Below are 23,093 nucleotides of genomic sequence, written 5' to 3'. Positions count from 1 at the left end.
GTAAGCAAGATTGTATCTTCTGCATATCTCAGGTTGTTAACGAGTCTTCCTCCAATCCTGATGCCACGTTTTTCTTCATATAACCCAGCTTCTCAAACAATAAGCCTTGTTTGAGAGGTAAACAAGATGACACAGGCAAGCCGTCTAGAACTGTGTCTGCTATCCTGTGGGCACTCAGTAAAGTACAGTTCCTGTTGCTCTTTATCACTGAAATTGACCCCACTATAGAATAGATGAAGTCCTGATATAGCACTGTGGGATAAGCACTGGTCTGTAAACCATAAGGTCGGTGGTTCAAAGCCACCCACTGCTCCTTGGAAACCCTTTACAGGGTCACTGTGAGTTAGAAATGAATTGACAGGAGCTTCCATTTGTCGGGAATCTTTACCAGAATTTTCAGCATGTCCCAGCCCTGGTACCTTGCATTAGACCTGTGATTTCAGTGAATATGTCTTGTCCCCATGTGACAAGACCAGTACTGAAGCAAGAGGACAGGATCTCGTGTTCATTAATATCCCCTTTAGAAATAGACTTCTCTGGATATGTAGGTCTCCAGTAATTCTCAGTAAAGGCTGAGAAGTGTAGTCACTATATAGAAACCTTGCTGCAGGCTAGACTCATTACGTATATATGGTAGCTTGTGTGTTGCTAGCATGCTAGAAGCTCTGCCATATGTATTCCAACATCAGCACGGTTGTCCATGATGAACAGGTTTCAGTTGAGAATCCAGACTAGGAAAGAGGATGCAACAATCTACTGAAAACCTTACAGATCGCTGCGGACCATTCTCTGATGTAGGGCTGGAAGATGAGTCCCTCAGGTAGGAGACATTGGAGAAGAGCTGCCTTAAGCTGAAAGAACTGAAGAAAAAAATTAAAGCCTTGACTTACAATATTGAAGGATTATAATATTGGGCAAAATATTGAATGATGCAGTAAGTAAAAAAAAATAATGATAAAAGAAATACAGAGTCATTGTCTACTGCCACAAAAAAATGGATTGGTAATTCATCTATTTCAGGATCAAGAACCAAATATAACATACAAAATTCAGTATTCTAGGTTTTAGTGAACTGAAATAGACTGATATTGATCATTTTGAATCCAGCAATTATAATGTTTACTATGCTGGGAATGACCAATTGAAGAGGAATGGTATCACATTGACCGTCAAAAAGCATCTCAAGATCTATCTTGAAGTATGCTGCTGTTTGTGAACTCATACTCCTACATGGAAGACCAGCTAATACCACTGTTACTCAAATTTATGCACTAACCAATAAAACTTTTAGGAAGAGGTCATTTAAAAGACAGGAAAGGGAAAAAAGAGCAAAATAGATATCAGAAGAGACTCTGAAACTTGCTCTCCAGCATAGAGAACTAAAGTAACTGGAAGACATGAGGAAGTAAAAGAGCTGAAGAGAACATTCCAAAGGGCAGCCCCAAAAGGCCAAGTCAAGTATTATAAAGAAATGTGCAAAGACCTGGAGTTAGAAAACCTAAAGAGAAGAACACGTCTAGCATTTCTCAAGCTGAAAGAACTGAAGAAATTCTATGGGCTAAATGGAGTTCTGGTGTGGCGCTGTGGGTTAATGCGCTAGACTGCAAAGTCGGTTTGAATCACAAGGTCGGCGGTTCAAGCTCACCAGCTGATTCCTGAAAACCCTATACAGGGTCACTATGAATTGGAAATGACTCGATGGTACTTAACAACAACAATGGCTAAATAGTGAATGATGCAGAAAGCATCAAAAGAAGATGGAAGGCAATTAGTCCAATGAGTAATAAGCATGTGAACGTCTGTCTCCATGACCAGAAGAACTAGGTGGTGCCTAGCTACTACTACCAACTGCTCTGAAAGGGATCACATTAGAGAGTCCCTAGACAGAGTAGGAGAAAATGTAGAACAAACCCAAAATTTAAAAAAACAAAACAAAAAGACCAGGATTACTAGCAGAAAAAGACTGGAGAAACCTGAGACTATGGCCCGTGACCACGAAGCTCTGGGAAGGAACTCACCCTCACGGCCCAGTGTTCAGTAGATAAGTATATAGGGGGGACAACAACACTAGAAAGCTATGCACACCGTGGAATGGTCAAACATTCAAAATTAAAAGGGCCACCTTTACGTAAGGACAAAGTTGAGAAGTGCTGGGAAGGAGAGTGGAATGGGAATAGGAAGTGGGAGAACTGCTGTTGCAGGGAGGGGATTGCAGTCACTGAGATGAAACAAAGTATCTGATTTGTGGACTGTAACTCTGATGATGTCAGTGTTCTGTAATCCAATCTCAAATTACAATAAAAAGTTAAAAAAATGAAAACTAGAGCATCCTCCTCACCCTAAGAAGAGAAAGGTTTTGCTTCCTTTTTTTTTTTTTTTTAAACCCGAGAGTCTTCCTATTCATGTGTCTTTCTACTTAGAGACATCTCTTTTTCTTCTTCCTTTCTCATGATCTAATCCTGATGTTTAGGACCAGTTTCTGATCTTTTTTAAAGCCTTGTTCGTCTCTCTCCATTTCTGTTAAGAGGAGTCAGCCTCTAGAACATTAACCATCCTCATCTCTTCTGATCTGTTTCTTTTCTGAGCACTTTCCTAACTCCTCTACTCAATTTTCCTTCAACATCAATTTTCCTCTTGTAAGCGGAACCTGCTACTTGTGTAACTACTCAAGAACCCCTCAGAATCCAGTCTTACTCACCCCTTGTCACTTGACCTCTCCGGTGTTGTGTAGAGTCATTTCTGGGCTTTTCTCCCATAAAGCAATAACTTTTATTGTTTTGTATACAGACTTCATTTCGGATCCATATTATAGAGGCCATTCTCTGATGATATTCTGGAAACCTCACTGAAAATAAAGTTCTTTGAAGATATATCTTCCCCTTCACCCACGTTTTCCTCCCCACAGCATGGATTACCATGTTTGGGAACTTTTGTTATTGACTTGATGATAGTATTTTAAAATTTTATTTGAAGTATTTTTGTGACAATCATTAGAGTTCCTCTAGCTGCCATGAGAGTAACATACATTGTCTGTTTTTCTCCTGGGTCAGAGATTATCTACCTGTTCTCATGTTATAAGCAGGTTACACCCGAGAAAGTCTGTGCTTTACCCTAGTGAAACAAGACAAGTTCTAAGGAATCCTTTCCCTTGTGAAGTGCCATTGTCTTGAACTGGGCAATTGACTACTTTCCAACTGTATTTTGCTAATTACAAGTTTGGGTTCATCCATTCATCCAACAATATCATCTCTCTCACCTACACCAGTCTCCTTTCTGTTCTTCAAATTCTCTAAACTCCTTTCTGTTTCAAGTAGGACTGATTATTGTCCTCCTGCCAGAAGCATCTTCACTCAATTCTTTATGAGACTAGACACCATCCTTCAGCCTCACCGGGAGCTCTGGGATCTTCTCTGATGATTCTGAGTGGATTAGCCCTCACCTCATTTATCTCTTACATGATCATCTCTTCCATGAAATTAGGGATGTTAGAGTGTGACGCATCACTTCATTTTTATACACAGGATAAAGCAATTGGAAGAACAACCAATATTTGAGCAACACAGTTCTTATGTATTTGGTGGAGACACTTGGTGTATGCAGATTAAGTACCACCCATCTTGTTATTTTAGATCACATTAATCTTAAGGGTGTGAGTGTATTGATGCACTTGGCATCCTTGGGCTTTGGCTCTTTAGCTATTAAATTTGCTGCTTTCCAAAACTAAGGATGTTTTTTACTTTTTCTTTCTTCTTGACATTTTCTTTAAGACCCTTGTGTCTGACTCAAACCAGATGCAAGACAGGCAGCAATTTGTGTCATAAGAAAGCCAGGACCAAGGACACCATTTATTTGGTAATTTGTATTATTATGTCTCCAAGGGAAAGATTCTGAGTTTAAAAAATAATTAATTAAGAGCCTAGCAAAGGTTTTGAGGCTATATGATGTTACACATCGTTTTTCCAGAGCTTGGCAAGAGCAGGGGCAAGAAAAGAAGTTTTTTTCTGATTATAAAACTAGAATCTATAATGGAAGACAATGAAATAAATGGAAACTGAGTAACACCTCACTTTAAAACCATAGAGGTCATAGAGGAAATTCAAAATGAAATTTAAAATGTCCTGTTGTTGTTTTTGTTGTTAGGTGCCATTGAGTCGATTCTGACACTGCCCAGTCCTGTGCCAGCCTCACAGTTGTTGTGCTTGAACCCACTGCTGCTGCCACTGTGCCAGTCCATCTCATGGGGGGAGGTCTTCCTCTTTTTGTGCGTACCCTCCATTTTGCCAAGCATGATATCCTTTTCCAGGGATTGGTCCCTCCAGATACTGTGCCCAAAGTATGAGAAACAAAGCCTGGCCATCCTGAATTCTAAGGAGCATTTTGGCTGTACTTTTCTTCCAACACAGATTTGTTTGTTCTTTTGGCAGCCCATGGTACTTTCAGCATTTTTCTACACCATAATTCAAATGCCTCAATTATTCTAGTCTTCCTTATTCATTGTGCAACTTTAATATATACATATGTTGTTGTTTGTTTTAAAGTGCTGTGGTCTGTTCCAACTTATAGTGATCCTGTATAGGGTTTCCAAGGAGTCCTTGGTGAGTTTGAACCACCAACCTTCAGGTTTAAACTGACCTTTCAATTCACTGCTTTATCCCACAGCACCACACCAGGACTCTCTATGAGGAGTCATATGCATATGAGGCTATTGAAAATGCTGTGACTTGGGGCAGCCACACCTTAGTCCGCAAACTGAGAGCTATGCTCTTGAACACTTTTAAGAGGTTTTCTACAGCAGATTTGCCTAGTACCGTACATCGTTTGATTTCTTGTCTGTTGTTCCCATGAGTATTGATTATGGATCCAAGCAAAATGCAGTCTTTGATAACTTCTATCTTTTCTCCATTTATCATGATGCTATTAATTAGTCTAATTTTAAGGGTTTTTGTTAACAAAAATATTATCTGTTTACAACAAAAAGATAGATATCCCTATGTGGCCTCTTCTACTCTGTCACATGGGGTCACTGAGTCAATATTGATAGCCCAAATGCATCAATTTTTCTGTGGTCTTCCTTATTCGTGGTCCAACTTTCATATGCATATGAGTCCATTGAAAAAGCCCTTTCATAGTCATTGAAACACAGGTAAACATCTTTCTAGTATTCTCTGCTTTCAGTCAAACTCCATCTGACTTCCAATATCTTCTTCTGAATCCAGCTTAAGTTTCTGGCAGTTCCCTGTTGACCAATGAAATACAGCAATCATCAAACAAGATCATGAATATTTAGCAAGTGAAATTTTACTAAAGGTAATTCAAAAACAGCTACAGGGAGCTGCCAGAAACTTAAGCTTTGTAGTGAGCTTTTTCACCATCTCTTCCCACAGATGGAGTCTGTCTGAGTCCTTTGCAGCCCATCTGGTGAGGTCCATATGTAGTTAAAAAAAGGTATTTGTAATGAATAAGTCATTGTTGTTGCTAAGTGCCATTGAGTAGGTTTCAACTCATAGCGAGCGACCCAGTATAGGGTTACTAACGAGCAACTAGTGAGTTTGAACCACCAACCTTGTGGCTCAAACCAACTTTATGGTCCAGTGGATTATCCTGCAGCGCTGTTCAGTCTTGCAAAATTCTGTCATACAATCTCCAAAATCATTTGTATCACCAAGGTGACATTTTCCAACTGATCCTTCTTTGTTTCCAACCTTTGCAATCCAATCACTAGTAATTATCAATACTTCTTGATTGTGTGTTTGATCAATCTCAGACTGAAGAAGTTGGTAGAATTCTTCATTTTCATCATCACTGATGTTAGAGGTTGGTGGATAAATTTGTATAATAGTGGTATTAACTGGTCTGCCTGTGGGCTGTGGATATTATTATATCGCATAGTATTGTACTTCAAGATCTTGAAATGCTCTTTTTGACAATGACTAGAACATCATTTCTCTTCAATTTGTCATTCACTGCTTAGTAAACCATATGATTGTCTGATTCAGCGTGGCCAACACCAGTCCATTTCAGCTGACTCATTCCTAGGATATTAATTTTTATATGTTCCATTTCATTTTTAACAACTTACAGTGTTCCAAGATTCATATTTTTACATTTCATGTTCTGATTATTAATGGATGTTGTTGCAGCTGTTTCTCTCATTTTGAGTTGTGCCCCATCAACAAATGAAGGTCCTGAAAGGTTTACTCCTTTCATGTCATCACGGTCAACTCTACTTTGAGGAGGCACCTATTCCCCTTTAGTATTTTGAGTGCCTTCCAGCCTCAGGGGCTCATCTTTCGGCACTATATCTGACAGTGTTCCACTAGTATGCATAAGGTTTTCAGTGGATAAACATTCAGAGTCCTGGTGTGGCACTGTGGGATAAAGCACTGAATCTCAAGGTTGTTTTGAACCACAAGTTCAGTCGCTTCTTGTAAATCCTGTACAGGGGTCACTATGAGTCGAAACTTACTCACCAGCACTTAACAACAACAAGAAACATCCGGAAGTAGTCTACCTTTCCTACTTCCTTGTCTGTCTGAGTTTGAAAGCTCAGCTGAAACCTGTCCACCATGGTTGACTCTTCTGGTATTTAAAATACTGGTGGTATAATTTCACCACCAGGTCACAGCAACACACAACCACCATAGCATGACAAACTGACAGACAATTCTTAGAATCACATGAAAATAAAAACACAACAAAACAAAATTTCCAGGACAGTGCTCATAGGAAAATTTTTAGCCATTAGTCCACACATCAAAAATGAAGATTCAGAATCTGTATCCTAACCTGACAATTTGAGCAAATAAAAAAGGAACAGCAAAAGAAGGCCAGTGTCATCAGAAGAAAGGAAATAACAAAGATCAAAGTAGATATTAATGAAACAGATAAGCAATAGAAACAAATCAACAAACCAAAAAGCTAGTTCTTTGAGAGGATCAATAAAATTGACAAACCACTGGCCAAATTCACAAAGGGACAAAATGACAAGACACAAACTAAATGAAATGGATGACATTACAACAGAACTGACTGAAAAAGAGGATTATTACAGAATATTATGAAAAATTGTGCCCCAGTAAATTTGATAGCCTAGAAGAAATGTATCTACCTAGACTAACACAAAAGGAGCTCTGGTAGCATAGTGGTTACGAATCAGGCTGCTATCCTCAGGGTCAGCAGTTCGAAACTACCAGCTGTTCGGCGGGAGAAAGATGAGGCTTTCTGGTCCCATAAAGATTTCCAGCCTCAGAAATCCTCTACAGGGTCGCTATGAGTTGGAACCAACTCCACGTCACCTAATAACATAATAACACAAGCAGAGGTAGAAAACCTAAATAACCTATAATAAAAGAAGAAAATGAAGATGTTATAAAAAGAAAAACTCCCCTCAAAAAATAATCTCATCCTAGATGTATTCGTTGCAGAGTTATACCAACCATTCAGAGAAGAGCTAATACCAATTTTACTCAAACTATTCCAGAACATAGAAAAGGAAGGAATGTTCCCTAATTCATTGTAGGAAGCAAACATAACCCTGATCCCAAAGCCAGGCAAAGACTCTGTGAAAAAGAAAACTACAGACCAATAGCCCTCATGAATAGAGTGGTGGTGGTGGTGATGTGCCATGGATTGAATTCCGACTCCTAGTGATCCTGTATAGGGTTTCTGAAGCTGTAAATTTTTACAGGAACAGAAAGCCTCATTTTCCTTCCACTGGGTGCCTGGTAGACTTGAGCTTCTTACCTTGTGGTAGCAGCTCAATGCATAACCCACTACACTACCAGGGCTCCTTATGGGTACAAACTTCTCAATAAAATTTTAGCCAACAGAATTCAACAGCATATATAAAAAATAATACTCTGTGATGAAGTGGAATTCATACCAGGGATATGATTCAGCATTAGACAATCAACATAATTCACCACATAAATGAAGTAAAGGAAAAGAATTATATATGAACTTATTCAATTTACAAAAGGCATTTGATGTAACCAACATCTTTCCTGACAAAAACTTGAAGCAAAATAGGACCAAAAGGAAAATTCTGCAACATAATTAAGGGCTTGGTATGGCGCTGTGGGTTAATGCTCTGGACTGCAAAATCGGCGCTTCAGACTCACCAGATGCACCTGAGAAACCCTGTACAGGGCCGCTATGGGTTGGAATTGACTGAACAGTACTTAACAACAACAACAACAACATACAAAACAAACAACCGAAATTCTCAATGGAGAGAGATAGCATTCCGCTTGAGAATGAGAACTAGACAAATACGCCCCTTATCACAACTCCTGTCCTATCTTGTTGACTCCTCATATGTCGCTGTAGGATCAGCACTGGTCTGCAAACCACAAGGTCGGCAGTTTCATCCCACCAGCTGCTCCTGGAAACCCTGTACCCTGTGGCCATGAGTTAGAACTGACTCAATGGCACTTAATAACAACAACAACAATTCAATCTTATATTGGAAGTCCTAGCCAGAACAAAAAGGTAAGAAAAGGAAACAAAGGACATTAAAATTGGTAGGGAAAAATAAAACTATCTCTATTCACAGGTGATATGATCCTATATAGAGAGAAAATCCCAGAAACTTCCTAAGAAAGTTTTTGGAACTAATAGAAGGATTCAGCAAAGTGGAATGGGGTGGGCTTGAGTCTGGGGACAAATCTAGGACTGCTAACAACATAAAAACAGAAACAGTGTCTCACAGTTCTGGTCCAAATCAGGGTGTTAGCTATGTGGATTCCTTTTGAGAACTCTGGGGGAAGTTCTATTCCATGCCTCTCTCCCAGCTTCTGGCGGCCCTTCATGTTCCTTGGCTTACAGTTATAGGGTCTCATAACCTCCTTCCTCTTTCTCTCTGTCTCTTCTCCTTTATAAGGACATCAGTAATATTGGACCAGGACCCACGTTCCGCCAGCATGGTCTCATGTTAATCTAACCGATAACTCTTCAAAGACCCTTTTCCCAAGCAGCTTCACGTTCATGGGTTCAGGAGTTAGGACTTCAAGATATCTTTTGTGGGGACACAATTTACCCACAAAAGTGACCTTAGCCACTTCAACTCCCTGAGTTTCAAATCTTTTGTCTGAAAAAATGGGGATAATTTCTTCATCTGAGCTCTCATACACAACACTCTCTAATTATGTCAAAGGTTTTCTTCTGATACTGAAATGAAGTTTTATAAATACAAGATTCCTTTTAAATCTTGAAATGGAATTTTCTAGATAAAATAAGCTATCTATGCACACATTTCTGAACAAAAAACAGAATGTTTTATAGCACACTCATACACAAACGCTAGGGTCTGACTATGCTGGGAGATGTGATGGTGTCGTCAGGTGCTTGGACACCCAGGTAGACTGACAGGTACGCTGTGGTACATGCCATGGCACTATGGTGCTGATAGGATTCTCTGATGGTGAACAACTCTTGGTGACACTGAAAATAATGCTAACTCTGCCCTCAATCTGTGTGGCAGTTTGATTCCCAGAAAGTTTAAGTTCTGAAGGAAATTTTAAACAAGACTTGTGTGTTTATTTATAAAACAAGAATTAGGATCTAGGTCCAGAAAAATGCAAACAGGTTTTCTGCATACATGAACATCCATCAGGACATTTAAAAAAAAAGTTTTTATTGTGAATTGAGTGATAGTTTGCATGGTAAAACGTAGGTTTTACATGCATCATTTCATTGCAATGATTACAATATCCTCCGTGCATCATCATTCAATAGCATTTGCTTCTATTCCCTTTGTTGTTGTTGTTGTTGTTTTTTGGGGGGGTCGGGGTGTACACAAAAACAATTAGGAATATATAATCATTTAAACAACCAAAGGGCACATTCTTCAAGCCTGTCTCCTGGCCACCAGCACACAGCCTTTCTCTTTCCATGAGTCTAGCTAGAGTCCTCAGCTGCTCACTCTCTTCAGGTCTTCATCTCTGCCTCCATCCCTTGTGTTGTTGCTTCTCTGGATAGGGTCCCACATTCTGCTTATGCTCTTCTCCCTTGATGGTCCTAGGGTCCTCTGTTCCCAAACTGTAAGGTTTACTACTCCCCCGTTTTTGTTACAAAACTTCTACCTTTACAGTTGTGACAGTCGCAATTGTCATGATAACAGTTAATATTGAATCATAAGAATCTTATCCCCATCTCTTTTCACCAGACCCATCTAGACAAGATGAAAACAATTCAGTGGGGATTCCTTCTTCCCACACACACTCTGAAACTAAACTCCCTCTTGAAAACTTGTAAGCCAGTCACTTTGTGCCTTTATCGATCGCCCCCTCATTTTAGGTAGCCAATGTCTTAAGTTGCCTGTCCCTATCAACACTGTATACTGAGGGGATAGGATTGATACTTTCTATCAGGACATTTTTTAATTATGTGAGATGCCAGATAATTCTTTAGTGTTTGACTGTACCTCACATTGTGGAGCATCTCATATCCCTGGCCACTTCTCACTAAATGACAAATCATTCTCACAAACCTCCTGACAAACACACACAATTCCAGAATGCCCGTAGGGACAGAACTTCTGTTTGCAGTAAAGGAGCTCTGGTGATGCTATAGAATAAAGCCTGCTAGGCTGGCAGTTCAAACCCACCAGCCACTCAACAGGAAAAGGATGAGACTCTGTTTCAGTTAACATTTACAGCCTTGGAAACCCCTATATAGGATTTGTGGTGCTGTGGGTTAATGTGCCAGATTGCAAAGTTGGTTTAAATCACAGAGCTGGTGGTTCAAGCTCACCAGCTGCTCCTTGAAAACCCTATACAGGGTCATTATGGGTTGGAACTGACTTGATGGCACTGAGTCAATGGCAGTGGGTTTGGGATCTGCAAAAAGTCCAAACTAAAATTGTAGTGTGTACCCAAGTCATCCAGGGCCCTTGTTCAAATTCAGATTCTGATTCAGTAGGCCTGGGGTGGAACCCCATATTCTTCATTCTTATTGTGATGCCAAGTGACACCAGTGTTGCTGGTCCAGGCACCACACTTTGAGTAGCAAGGACCTATAGGATTTTTCCTGGTACCTCCTTGGCTAAGCTTCTGTGAATCCAGGGCATGTCTATCCAAAGAGGGTTTCTTGGAGAAACATCTGCCATCAAATCTCCTGAGTGCTTGTTGAAAATGGACCCAGGTCTTGGTGTGGTGCTATAGGTTAATGCACTAGACTGCAAAGTCAGTTTGAAGAACATAGTTGGCAGTTCAAGCTCACTAGCTGCTCCTTGGAAGCCCTATACAGGGTCGCTGTGGGTCATAACTGACTCAACAACACTTAACAGTTGTCCTACATCTGCAACTCAATAATTATTTCCCCAAGTGTTATCTGAAAACGCTGAGAACCACCAAGAACAAGTATAGCTGTTTCTGGATCTTGTGGAAGATCTTTCTGAAACAAAGCTCTGTTCCCCAGCCAAATCCCAGATACTGTGCAAGTCACCTGATGTTCTGGAACCTCCACTTGAGGTTGGAAAAGCAGCCATTATTCTGAACTTCTGGAATTTTTCTATTTCTTGACTGGATGGTGACATTGTAGATGCTCAAGTCCTTTGTACGTTTGTTTACTCTTTCTGAATACGTGTTACATACACACAGGCAAGACCTTTGCTCACAGTAGATGTGGCTGATTCACCCAGGGAAAGGATGAGAGGAAGTACCATTTACTACTCAAGTGCAATTATCCCTCATTCCCCAGCTGTGCCCGCTCCCTGTTGCTTTCATTCTTTGTCATCTGGAGTGGGAGAGGGCAGGCTGGAGAACAAAGAACAATGTCATTTTGTTTTTCTGAGGCCAGTAGAGGCATGAGAATTTTTTTTTTTGAAAAGGCTATCTGGGGCATATGGAAGAGATTCCAGGGTCTTTCTATCTCCTATCCTCACCTCAATATTACTGTCCAGGTGCTGAGCTACAGCAATAAAGCCATCTTCCCTCTGTACAGACAGATGGCTCCACCACAGCATTACAGCTAAACCTAATGAGCATGTTTTGACCTGAATTAATGAGACTACTCATTTCCTCAAATGAATCACTTTCTCTAGTAGTTTCATGGCTCCATCCTTTTTTCCATGTAGCACCCCACAGACCCAGGAGGGGCAGTGGGCCATGCCCAGACTCTGTGACAAAATCCATTCTTCCTGGGGCAAGTTTAAGGCCAGGACTTCAAGAATAAATCAGCCTGAAACCTCCCACTCTGACCTTGTATTCTGATTCCACAACTAGGCCTTCCCTTTGACCAAGTCTGGGCCTTCACCACTTTGTCATAGAAATCTGATGTCTGAGTCTTTGCCTGGTATCGAACCTAACACCCCATTCTACTAGTTCTCCTCTGCTCTTCTTATCTTTGGCTGATCTTTACGTTGGGTGTACAGTAGGGCCACAATCTTGTATCACACCAATGTTGTGGTATTTCATGGTGTTTCTTAGTTTCCTAGGGATGCTGTAACAAAATACCACAAGATGTTGTTGTTGTTTTAGGAGCTGTTGAGTCTGTTTGATTTACAGCCTCGGAAACTCTATATAGAGATCCTGTATACAACAAAACAGAGTCTTGGTGTGGCGCTGTGGGTTAATGCACTGGATTGCAAAGTTGGTTTGAACCACAAGGTCAGTGCTTCAAGCTCACCAACCGCTTCTCGGAAATCCTATTCAGGGTCGCTATGAGTCAGAACCGACTAGACAGTATTTCACAACACAACACAACAAAACACTGCCCGTTTTGCACCATTGCTTCTGCCACAGTGTCTGTCCACCTCGCTGGGGGGAAGGGGTGTCTTCCTCTGTTTCTCTACCAAGTATGATGTCCTTCTCCGGGGACAGGTCCCTCCTGATAATATGTCTGAAGCATGAGAGATCAAATCTTGTCATCCTTGCTTTTAATTCTGTATGTGCTTCTTCCAATACACATTTGTTTGTTCTCTGGCAATCCTTGGTACTTTCTGTATTCTTCTCCAAAATCATAACTCAAATGCATCAATTCTTGAAAATACCATGGCTTGGGTCAGGTGTACCTTAGTCCTCTTACTGAGATCTTTGCTCTTGACCACTTGAACAACCAAGGGATACAAGTGGGAAATGAGCCATAGTTCTCGAAGGGAAGTCCTTCAGTGGGAATTCTGGTTTCTTTGGTCTAGGGCATTTTGACCCCAGTGTATTTTGAGGAAAGAGCTATGGTGACACAATGGATAAGTGCTGGACTGCTAACCAGAAGGTCAGAGGTTTGAACCCACGGGACAAAGACCTGGCGTTCTGCTTTTGTAAAGATTTCAGTTCTTCTCTGTCTGGCAGATTTGCCTAGTGCAATATGTCATTTGATGTCTTGACTGCTGCTTCCATGAGTGTTGATTGTGGATGAAAGCAAAATGAAGTCTTTGACAACTTCAAACTCTTCTCCACTTATCATGATGTTCTTTATTGGTCCAGTGGTGAGGATTTTGTTTTCTTAACATTGAGGTGTAGTCCCTACTGAAGTGTGTGGTCTTTGACCTTCTTCAGTATTTTAAGTCCTCTTCACTTTCAGTCAGCAAGGCTGTGCCATCTACATATCACAGGTTGTTAATGAGTCTTCCTCCAATCCTGATGCCACGTTCTTCATATAATCCAGCTTCTCAGATGATTTGCTCAGCATACAGATTGAATAAGTATGGTGAAAGGACACAATCCTGGCACATTCCTTTCCTGATTTTAAACCATTCAGTGTCCCTTTGTTCTTTTCCAACTAATACTTCTTGGTCTGTATACAGATTCTTCAGGAGAACAATCAAGTGTTCTGGTGGAATACCTATTCTTCTCAATGTTTTCTATAGCTTGTCATGACCCACACAGTCAAAGTCTTTGCATAGTGAAAGAAGCAAACGTAAACATATCTTTCTGGTACTCTCTGCTTTCAGCTAAGATCCATCAGCAATAATATCCTTTGTTCCACATCCTCATCTGAATCCAGCTTGAGTTTCTGGTAGTTCCCTCCACCCCCCTTTTTTTAAAGTTTTTATTATGAACTGAGTGAAAATTTATAGGGCAGATCATCAGTTTTACATTCAACAAATTATATACTTTGTTTTATTGCAATGATTACAATTCCCTCCATCAGTTAACAGTATTTCTCTCTATTCATTCATTTACCTCTTCTTCTTTTTCTTTTTTTAAACACTCAGGCATATATAATAATTTAAAAACCACCAAAAGGCACATTCTGCAAGTCTGCCTCTTGGCCGCCAGCTCTCAGCCCATCTCTTTCCGTGAATCTAGAGTCCTCAGCCGCTCCCCCTCTCCATGTCCCTATCTCTGTCTCCATCTCTGGTGTTGCTGCTTCTCTGGACAAGGTCCCACATTCCACTTGTGCTCTTCTCCCTTGATGGTCCTAGGGTCCTCTGTTTCTGGACTGTAAGATCAACTACTCCCCGGTTTTTGTTATAAAACTTCTACCTTTACAACTGTGACAGTTGCAATTAGTCATGATAACAATTACTCACTATTGAATCATAAGAATCTTATCCCCATCTGTTTTTACCAGACCCATCTAGACAATATGAAAACTGTTCAGTGGGGACTCTTTCTTCCCCGACACACTCTTAAACTAAACTCCCTCTTGAAACCTTGTAAGGCAGTCACTTCATGCCTTTATTGCCCCCTCATTTTAGGTAGCCACTGTCTAAGTTGCCTGTCCCTATCCACCTTGTGTGCAGAGGGGATAACATTGATACTTGATGTGAAGACTCCTTTCCTGTCTGTTGGGATTTAGAGCTACTACCTCCATGAATAAGGAGCTCTGGTAGCATAGTGGTTATGAATCAGGCTGCAAACCTTAAGGTCAGCGGTTCAAAACTACCAGCTGCTCCGCGGGAGAAAGATGAGGCTTTCTACTCCCGTAAAGATTTACACCCTCGGAAACCCTATACAGGGTCGCTATGGGTCGGAACCGACTCGATGGCACATAACAACAACAACACCTCCATGAATATAAGAAACTCTGGTAGCGTGGTGGTTACAAATCAGGCTGTGAACCTTAAGGTCAGCAGTTCAAAACTTTTAGCTGTTCCGCGGGAGAAAGATGAGGCTTTTTGCTCCCATAAAGATGTACAGCCCTGGAAACCCTGTTCAGGGTCACTATGAGTCAGAACTGACTCCACGACACATAACCACCAACCACCACCTCCATGAGTATAGGTCAAGTTCATCACATTGTAGCAATTTACCCTCGTTTCCTTTATCAAAAATTGCTTTTTGTGTTTTGTTTTTTATCTTTCTCTAGTTGGTAGTTCCCTTTTGATGTACTGTTGTAGCTGTTTTTGAATTATCTTTATCAAAACTTTACTTACATATAATATTAATGATATTGTTTGATGATTTCTGAATTCCATTGGGTCATCTCTCTTTGGAATGGGTATATACATAGATCTCTTCCAATCAGTTGGTCTTCCAAATTTGGTCTTCCAGCTTTCTTGGCCTAGATGAGTACCTCCAGGACTACATCAATTTGTTGAAAGATTTCCATTTGTAGTCTTGTCAATTCTTAGAGAATTGTTTTTTTTTTTTTTTTTAGCCAATGCCTTCAGTGCACCTTGGACTTTTTCCTTCAGTATCATTGGTTCTTGATAACTCTTGAAATGGTTGAACACACCATTCCATTTTTGTTCAGTGACTCTGTGCATTCCTTCCATCTTCATTTGATTCTTACCACATCATTCAATATTTTGCCTGTGGTGGTGGGGTGCTGAGGAGTCGGTTCTGACTCATAGCGACCCTGCATAGGGTTTCCGAGGCTGTAAATCTTTACAGGAGCAGAAAGCCTCATCTTTCTCCCACAAACAGCTGGTACTTTCAAACTGCTGACCTTGAGGCTAACAGCCCGACTCATAACCCCTATGCTACCAGAGCTCCTGATTTTGCCCATAGAATCCTTCAATATTTCCAGTTGAGGCTTGACTTTTTTCCTCAGTTCTTTCAGCCTGAGAAATGCAGAGTATGTACCTCGCTTTGGGTTTTCTATCTCTAATTCTTTGTGCATTTCATTATAATATTTGCCTTTGTCTTCTCGAGCTGTCCTTTGAAATTTTCTGCTCATCTCTTTTACGTCCTCCTTTCTTCCATGCACTTAGCATCTCTGTGCTGGAAAGCAAGTTTCAGTTTCTTCTAACGTTATAACACATGGGTACGGCAGAACTATTGAATTAACATGCCATCAGCTAACACAAAGCTGGGTGGGGTCTTGTTTTGTTTTAATATAGTAGGTTTTGACCCATGTTGACTTCATTATTTGTTCTTGGCCAAGTCTATGGCAAGTGTGTGAGCTTGAGCATCCAGAAGAACTGGATAAACTATCCAATAGTTCTGGACAGCAGAACATTCCTGGAATATCTGAGAAGCACCCTTCTTCTATGGCCTAACTGAGAAATAAATACAAATGATCAGTCATTCATTCAAATCATTACAAATATGATTGGTAGAAATAGCCAATGCAGAATGAAACTGGCAACAGTTAGCTCTGCACACGATAAAATGTGTTACAAATGAGAAGCTGAAGAATGCAAACTTGTTGGTCAGATTGAAAAGTATAGCAGCTGACCTTGGAAAATTTAGACTTCAAAGAATAAAAAAAATCACTCAACATGAAACCAATGGAAGCAAAGACGTATATGGTAAAATTGATTTTTTAAAAATCCATAGAATAATTGAATGCTCTTGACAAAATCTGGATATATAAAATTGGATCCAGGAAAATTGATCTTGTTAGAAAAATGGCCATCAAAGAAAACTCAGATTGACGGAGGCAGAGACAGTGACGTGGAGAGATGGAGTGTGGCTGGGGACTTTAGACCCAGAGACGGAGAGGGGCTGTGTGCTGAAGACCAGGGGCAGGGCCAGGCTTGTAGTTGGTTGATGATGCATGGAGGGGATTGTAACCATGACAATGAAATGATATACGATAGGATGAATGTAAAACTAATGTTCTCCCATGTAAACTAGCACATAATTCACAATAAAACATTTAAAAAAAAAAACAAAAAAAACCTCAGATTGTTTGAAGCTATGATGAACCAAATTGTTTTTGTCAATATTATTTTTTTTTAAATAGGAAAACAATCTTGGTGAAGAGTTTTTGTTTTTTTTAAATGCCAGTTTGTCTGCTCAGGATGGAAGATTACTCAAGGAATTAAAGTTGCTTTTCGTGGACTGCAGGGTGGCTATGGGTCGGCACCGACTCCACGGCACTGAACAACAACAATCATGGGCTGCAGAGTCCTGGTGATTAAGCACTGGATTGCAGACCTGAAGGTTGGCAGTTCAAACCCACCAGTCGTTCCTTGGAAACCCTATACATGGTCCCTGTGAGACTAGGGTACTTAACAACAACATCATGGGCTGCTAACTGCAAGATTGGGGGTTCAAGCTTACCAGAGGAAAAATATGAGGCTCTCTGCTCCAGGGAAGAGGTACAGTCTCGGAAACCCTAAGGAGCAGTTATCCTTTGCCTTCGATGATCGCTATGAGTCAGAATTGACTTCTTGGCGGTAGTTTTGGCCTTTTGGTTCTCATGGAATTTACTCAGGCAACTACATTCTCAATGAAATGTCAGAGCTGGTAAAAAAGCTGAGTAAAACTCACACATGCTGAAAGACAGAATGAAAAATATGTTTAATTTCTAAGTATCCACTGGGTCAGAAACTCCCCAGGAGATACAATGACTAAATGAAATGAACCATCTGGGATTGGATCCTGGAACAGAAAAGAAATGTTGGTGGAAACATTATCAAAATCCAAAAGAAGTCTGGAGTTCAGTTAATAGTAACATACTATGTGGATGTAGGAGTCTGGGTGTGGCACTGCAGGATAAGCACTGAACTGCTAGCCACCAGGTTGGGGTTCAAACCCACCAGCTGCTTGGAAACCCTATACAGGGTCATGATGAGACAGAACCAACTCAACGGCACGATATAGCTGTAAGATGTTAACATGAAGGATATGTGGGAGTTTTCTGTATGATATTTGCAACTTCCTGTAAATCTACAATGATTCCTCAAATTATGTTGTTATTGTATGCCCTAGAGTTAATTTCAACTTACAGCAACTCCACATGACAGAGAAGAACTAATATGTTTACAGCAGCAGGTCGCCAGATCTTTTTCCAGTGGGTTCAAACCTCTGACCTTTTGCTTAACAGTCCAGCGCTTATCCATTGTGCCACCAGAGTTCCTTCCTCAAAATATGGTGAGGTCACAATGCCCTGGACCATAGCAGAAAAGAAACCAGAATTCCCATTGAGTTCCCCCTTGAAGACGGTGTCTCATTTCCCACTTGCAGCCTGGTTTTCCCACTCTTGTTTGTTTGTAGAGCATCATATCTGTTACCGTGCCCACCCTTCACTACCCCTTTGTAGACTCCTGGGCACTGCCAGCCGCCGACTTCTCCCCACATCTCTCTACCTGTTTCTAGACAACTTTCCATTGCTTGTCCCTGGACCCAGTCTCCCTTGTACTTCCCAGTGTGCAGATCAGCGATCTCAAATTTGGCTGCCATTGGAATGATCTGAAGAGCTTTCCAAGGTGCTGATGTCTGGTCGTCACCCCCAGAGATTATGATGTAAGGTGGTCTGGATCAAGGCCTGAGCAACTGGGGCTGAAAACACTCCCTTGGTGATTCTAATAGGAAACAAAGTTGATAACTTGTTTCTTAAAAACTATTTATTGTGAACTGAGTGAAGGTTTACAGACAAGATCATCAGCTTTATATTAAACAGTTCATACACCTTGTTTCATTTCAATGATTTCGGTTTTCTCCATGCAACAAGTTACCCTGCTTCCTCTCCCTGTTGTTCTAGTTTTATTCCACCCACCTTCCCTTCCCAACCCTTCTCCACTTTTTCCAGAGGTTAATGTTACACTTTTGATTTTGTATGATTGACTACTCCGTGGTGATCATACCTTACTCGTGTGGTTGTCCCCCTATATACCTATCTACTGCCGGGCTGAAAATTAGACCATAAGGGTACGTTTCTTTCCAGACCTGAAGGGTGGTTGAGAGCCATAGTCTTGGGTTCTTCTAGTCTATTTCTGACCAGTAATCCTGGTCTTTTTTTTTTTAAATAATTTTGAGTTTTGTTCCATATTTTTCCCCAGTCTACCTGGGACTTCTAATGTGATCTCTTTCAGGGCAGTTGGTAGTGGTAGTTTTTCTGGTCTCAGAGTTGTGAACACTGTTGTTCACATGGTCCATGAGTCCACTGGACTAATTGATTCCAAGCCTCTTCAATTCTCATCACGTTTCTTTCTTCCACACATGGAGAGACTAACAGCTGCACCTTAGATGGCCTCTCATGAACTTTTAGGATCCCAGGTACTACTCACCCAAGGAGTATATAGCACAATGTTGTTGTGGACTATGCTAATTAATTGACCATGATGTCCCCTGAGACTATAATCCTGAGCCCCCAGGTCCAGGAACTCATTGCCTTAAAATGTTTGATGATATCTAAGAAGTTTTAACCATTTTGCCCACTGTATGTTCCATTAAAAAAATAATAATAATAACATAGTGTGTTTGCAGCAAAAAAAAATTTACAAATGGTGGTTGTGTACCACAAAGTCCAACTCAGAGCGACCCTGTACAGGGTTTCCGAGGCTGTAAATCTTTACAGGAGCAGAAAGCCTCAACTTTCTCTCACAGAACAGCTAGTAGTTTCAAACTGCTGACCTTGAGGTTAGCAGCCCGACTTGTAACCCCTACACTATCATATCCTTTTTCAAATTCTTATATATTTGTGGGTATGCTCCTACTCTTCTTCTCATATCCATTCAACCTGTGTCTCTGTTCATGTATCTTACCAGAGAACACTGCTGTTCTAAGGTTGTGTCTATAACACTATTTACATCTATCCCCATTAGCCCTTGCATACCTTCGTGGGTCTTCACCTATTTTCATCATTCTTCTGTTAACCTCCTCCTTCTTGTATATTGCCCTCCCCATCACCCAAGTTAACATGTGTCTTCCTTCTAGCCAGTGAATTGCTCTCCCTTGCCTCCCACCCCTAGTAACCATCAAAGAATGTTTCTTTTAGTACAAAAACCTTTTCTTGAGTTTTTACAATAAACCCACCACTCTTTCGTGCTTTAGTTATTGTTGTTAAGTGCTGTTGAGTCAGTTCCAACTCATAGTGACCCGAAATCAGGTTTCCAAGGAGCAGCTGGTGGGTTTGAACCGCCAACCTTGCAGAGTGGAACACAAACTGCTTGAGCCACCCAGTGACCATGTTCTATCATAAATGCATGTAAATGTATAATGAACCCACTCTTCTGTCACATATGTTCATTAGCACCTGTGTCAGGGATTTTGCCGCCTGCTTCTTGTAGCTCCACACCAGGAACCCAGTTAGCAAGGTAAGCACAAGCTTGTTTGTATGTACTTAACTAATCTGTAGTGAACAGTTTCACATGTGTTTCACCATATCTTTGAGCATATGAAACGATTCACTACAGATTAGTACATAAACCCATGCTTACCTAACCAGGAGGAGTGCATTTCCAATGCTCTGGGTGTCCTTGTGTGCCATCCTTCCATGGGGAGACCAGATTGCTGACTTCTCTTCTGGAAACGGTGCTGTGGCTGTCCTGAGGGATGCGCGTGATCAAAAGGGGAGGAGGGGCGGTGGAAATACTTGTATTTTCAAATTTCCTTAGACTCTAGACTCTCTGGAGTCATGGAGACTGGATGAACTCCTGAACCGATTGCCCTGAAATAACTTTTAATAATAACATTAAACCAAAAATTGAGCCTGAAGTCTTCTTAAAACCAAACAGTTGTCTTCCTTGATTAGTAAAGAATGTCTGCCCTAAGCATTTTGCCCTTTTAAGAACTATCTAAAAGGGATCAGATTGACAATAGCAAGTGGAAAGATTAGATAAGAAACTTAAGGTAGGAAGCTGGTGGGCTAGAGGAAGAGCCGCATTGGCCTGGGGCTTGTTTCACCAGTTCAGTTGTGCGAGTTCTCAATGTACTATGTATGGCTCCCGTGGGCCTGCTGGGGCTCAAAGCCAACGCCTTCTACAACCGCTATCGGGACAAGATTCAGCATTTTGAGTCTTTCCTGGAGAAGCACAGTGAGTTTCAGAAGCAGCCAGTAGGACACTGCAGGCAAGGTGACTTTATCAAATGTATGGAGCAAAAGACAGACACCTGGAGGAAACAGTCTATGAGTAAGGATTCACTAAGGATAAGACTCTTAGTTCAAGCTTTAACACTGAGATGGTGAAAGACAAGACTGCAGAAGAAATAAAATAGATTTGGCAACAATATTTTGCAGTCAGAGGTACAGTATGCGCTGTTATTCCTGAAGAAAGGTTTGAATTGGTCTGGAACAGGGCTCAGTCCTATCCAACATTTCTGTGTGTACTGCCTAGGAGGGAAGGTTATGAGTTCTTTCTAGGACAATGGACAGGTACTGAATTCCACTTCATTGCGCTTATAAATATGTAGACTGGAGGGGAAGCTGCAGCCAGCCAGTTGATTTTATACCACTACCCTGAAGGAGCTCTGGTAGCGTAGTGGTTCCGAATCGGGCTGCGAACCTTAAGGTCAGCGGTTCAAAACTACCAGCCGCTCCACGGGAGAAAGATGAGGCTTTCTACTCCTGTAAAGATTTACAGCCTTGGAAACTCTGTACAGGGTCGCTATGGGTCGGAACCAACTCGACAGCACTTAACAACAACAACCCTGAACTTAAAGGAGCTCTGGTAGCGTATTGGTTACGAATGGGGCTGCGAACTACAAGGTCAGCAGTTCAAAACTACCAGCTGCTCCATGGGAGAAAGATGAGGCGTTCTGCTCCTGTAAAGATTTACAGCCTTGGAAACCCTGTACAGGGTCGCTATGTGTTGGAACCGACTTGACTGCACTTAACAACAACCTTGAACTTAAAGAAGGTTAGAGAATCATGCTGAAGACAGCAGAAATGGACTCCACCTTACTGAATGTTGCTGAGTACCTTGCCAATCAAGTTCAGCTTTTCTATGCCACTGATTGGAAAGAGACCTGTGGGTTAGTGGAGACTCTTAACCTCAGGCCAAAGGAGTTCAAATATATGTCTGTCAATGCTGAATTGGAGCAAAGTGGACTTGTAGCAAAGCTGAAATGTGCCCAAAACCAAGGTATGACTTAAGCTGTAAGAATTGACTCCAGTCAGGGTCTGCTCAGCCCTGGGTGGTCTGGACCCCACCCAATTGAACTATAGAGGGCTCCTGAGTAATCCCGAGCAGTCTGTAATGAGTTGTCCTATGTGCTTATTGCAAGAAATGATTGTGAAGGTGACCTTTACTATGTAATCACCAGTTACAAAAGTACCCAAACGTTCTGATCATTACTTCCCAGTATACTTGAGAGTTTCTTTTAAGAGACTGAGGTCACAAGAGACAGCCAAGGGGCCACAGGGTGGTTTGCTTCATAATACATGACAGTAAAGCTGTATTGTGCCCATTTCATCCTCAGAGCTCCCACATGAACTTGTGCAAAATAATGACCTTAGAGTCCTGCTGTACTTAGATGTGGGCTTTACGTACTCTTCTCATGCACTAGTTGGCTGCCTGAAGATATAACCTGGATATCTTTGTTTAGAGTCTAAAATAATCAGCTTTTCCCAACAGGATCAAGATTTCATCCAGGAGCTCCCCAGAGTTACCTTTAGTGGAGCTAGTTTGAGGTACGAACAGATTTCAGGTATCATTAGATATACAGGCACGGTGTCTGCATGTTATTAAACTATAACTGGTGGCACTTGCTCTTCTAACTTTACCTGTTAGAAGCCATGTTTTTGAAGTGGCTGTATGTGTACAGGGTCGCTATGAGTTGGAACCAACTCCACGGTAGATAACAACAACATATCAGTACAGTATAAATTAATCAATGCTTTTGTAAGTAGAAGATCCATCCAGATTTGCATGATTTTTAAAAAACAATTCAAAGCATTATTATATGAAAAAGTTGGTGAAAGCAAATTGAGCGTGTGGGAAATGTAGCAATAAATCATGGCTTACAAGCTCTGGTAGTGTAGTGGTTACGAATTGAGCTGCGAACCTCAGGGACAGCAGTTCGAAACTACCAGCT

The 23,093-nt window shown here is 41.1% G+C and overlaps 1 protein-coding gene and 1 pseudogene across 1 annotated transcript in view; both read left to right on the top strand.

Annotated features, from left to right (window-relative positions):
* KCNK13 (potassium channel, subfamily K, member 13) overlaps positions 1-23,093 on the top strand; it is a 155,693-nt gene that overhangs the window by 52,425 nt on the left and 80,175 nt on the right. The gene's annotated exons all lie outside the window — the stretch shown is intronic.
* On the top strand, positions 20,998-22,152 carry LOC102821500 (annotated as a pseudogene).

Source organism: Chrysochloris asiatica, unplaced genomic scaffold (genome assembly GCF_000296735.1).
Source record: "Chrysochloris asiatica unplaced genomic scaffold, ChrAsi1.0 scaffold00025, whole genome shotgun sequence".
Lineage (NCBI taxonomy): Eukaryota > Metazoa > Chordata > Mammalia > Afrosoricida > Chrysochloridae > Chrysochloris > Chrysochloris asiatica.
This window is presented reverse-complemented; position numbering and strand designations above follow the sequence as displayed.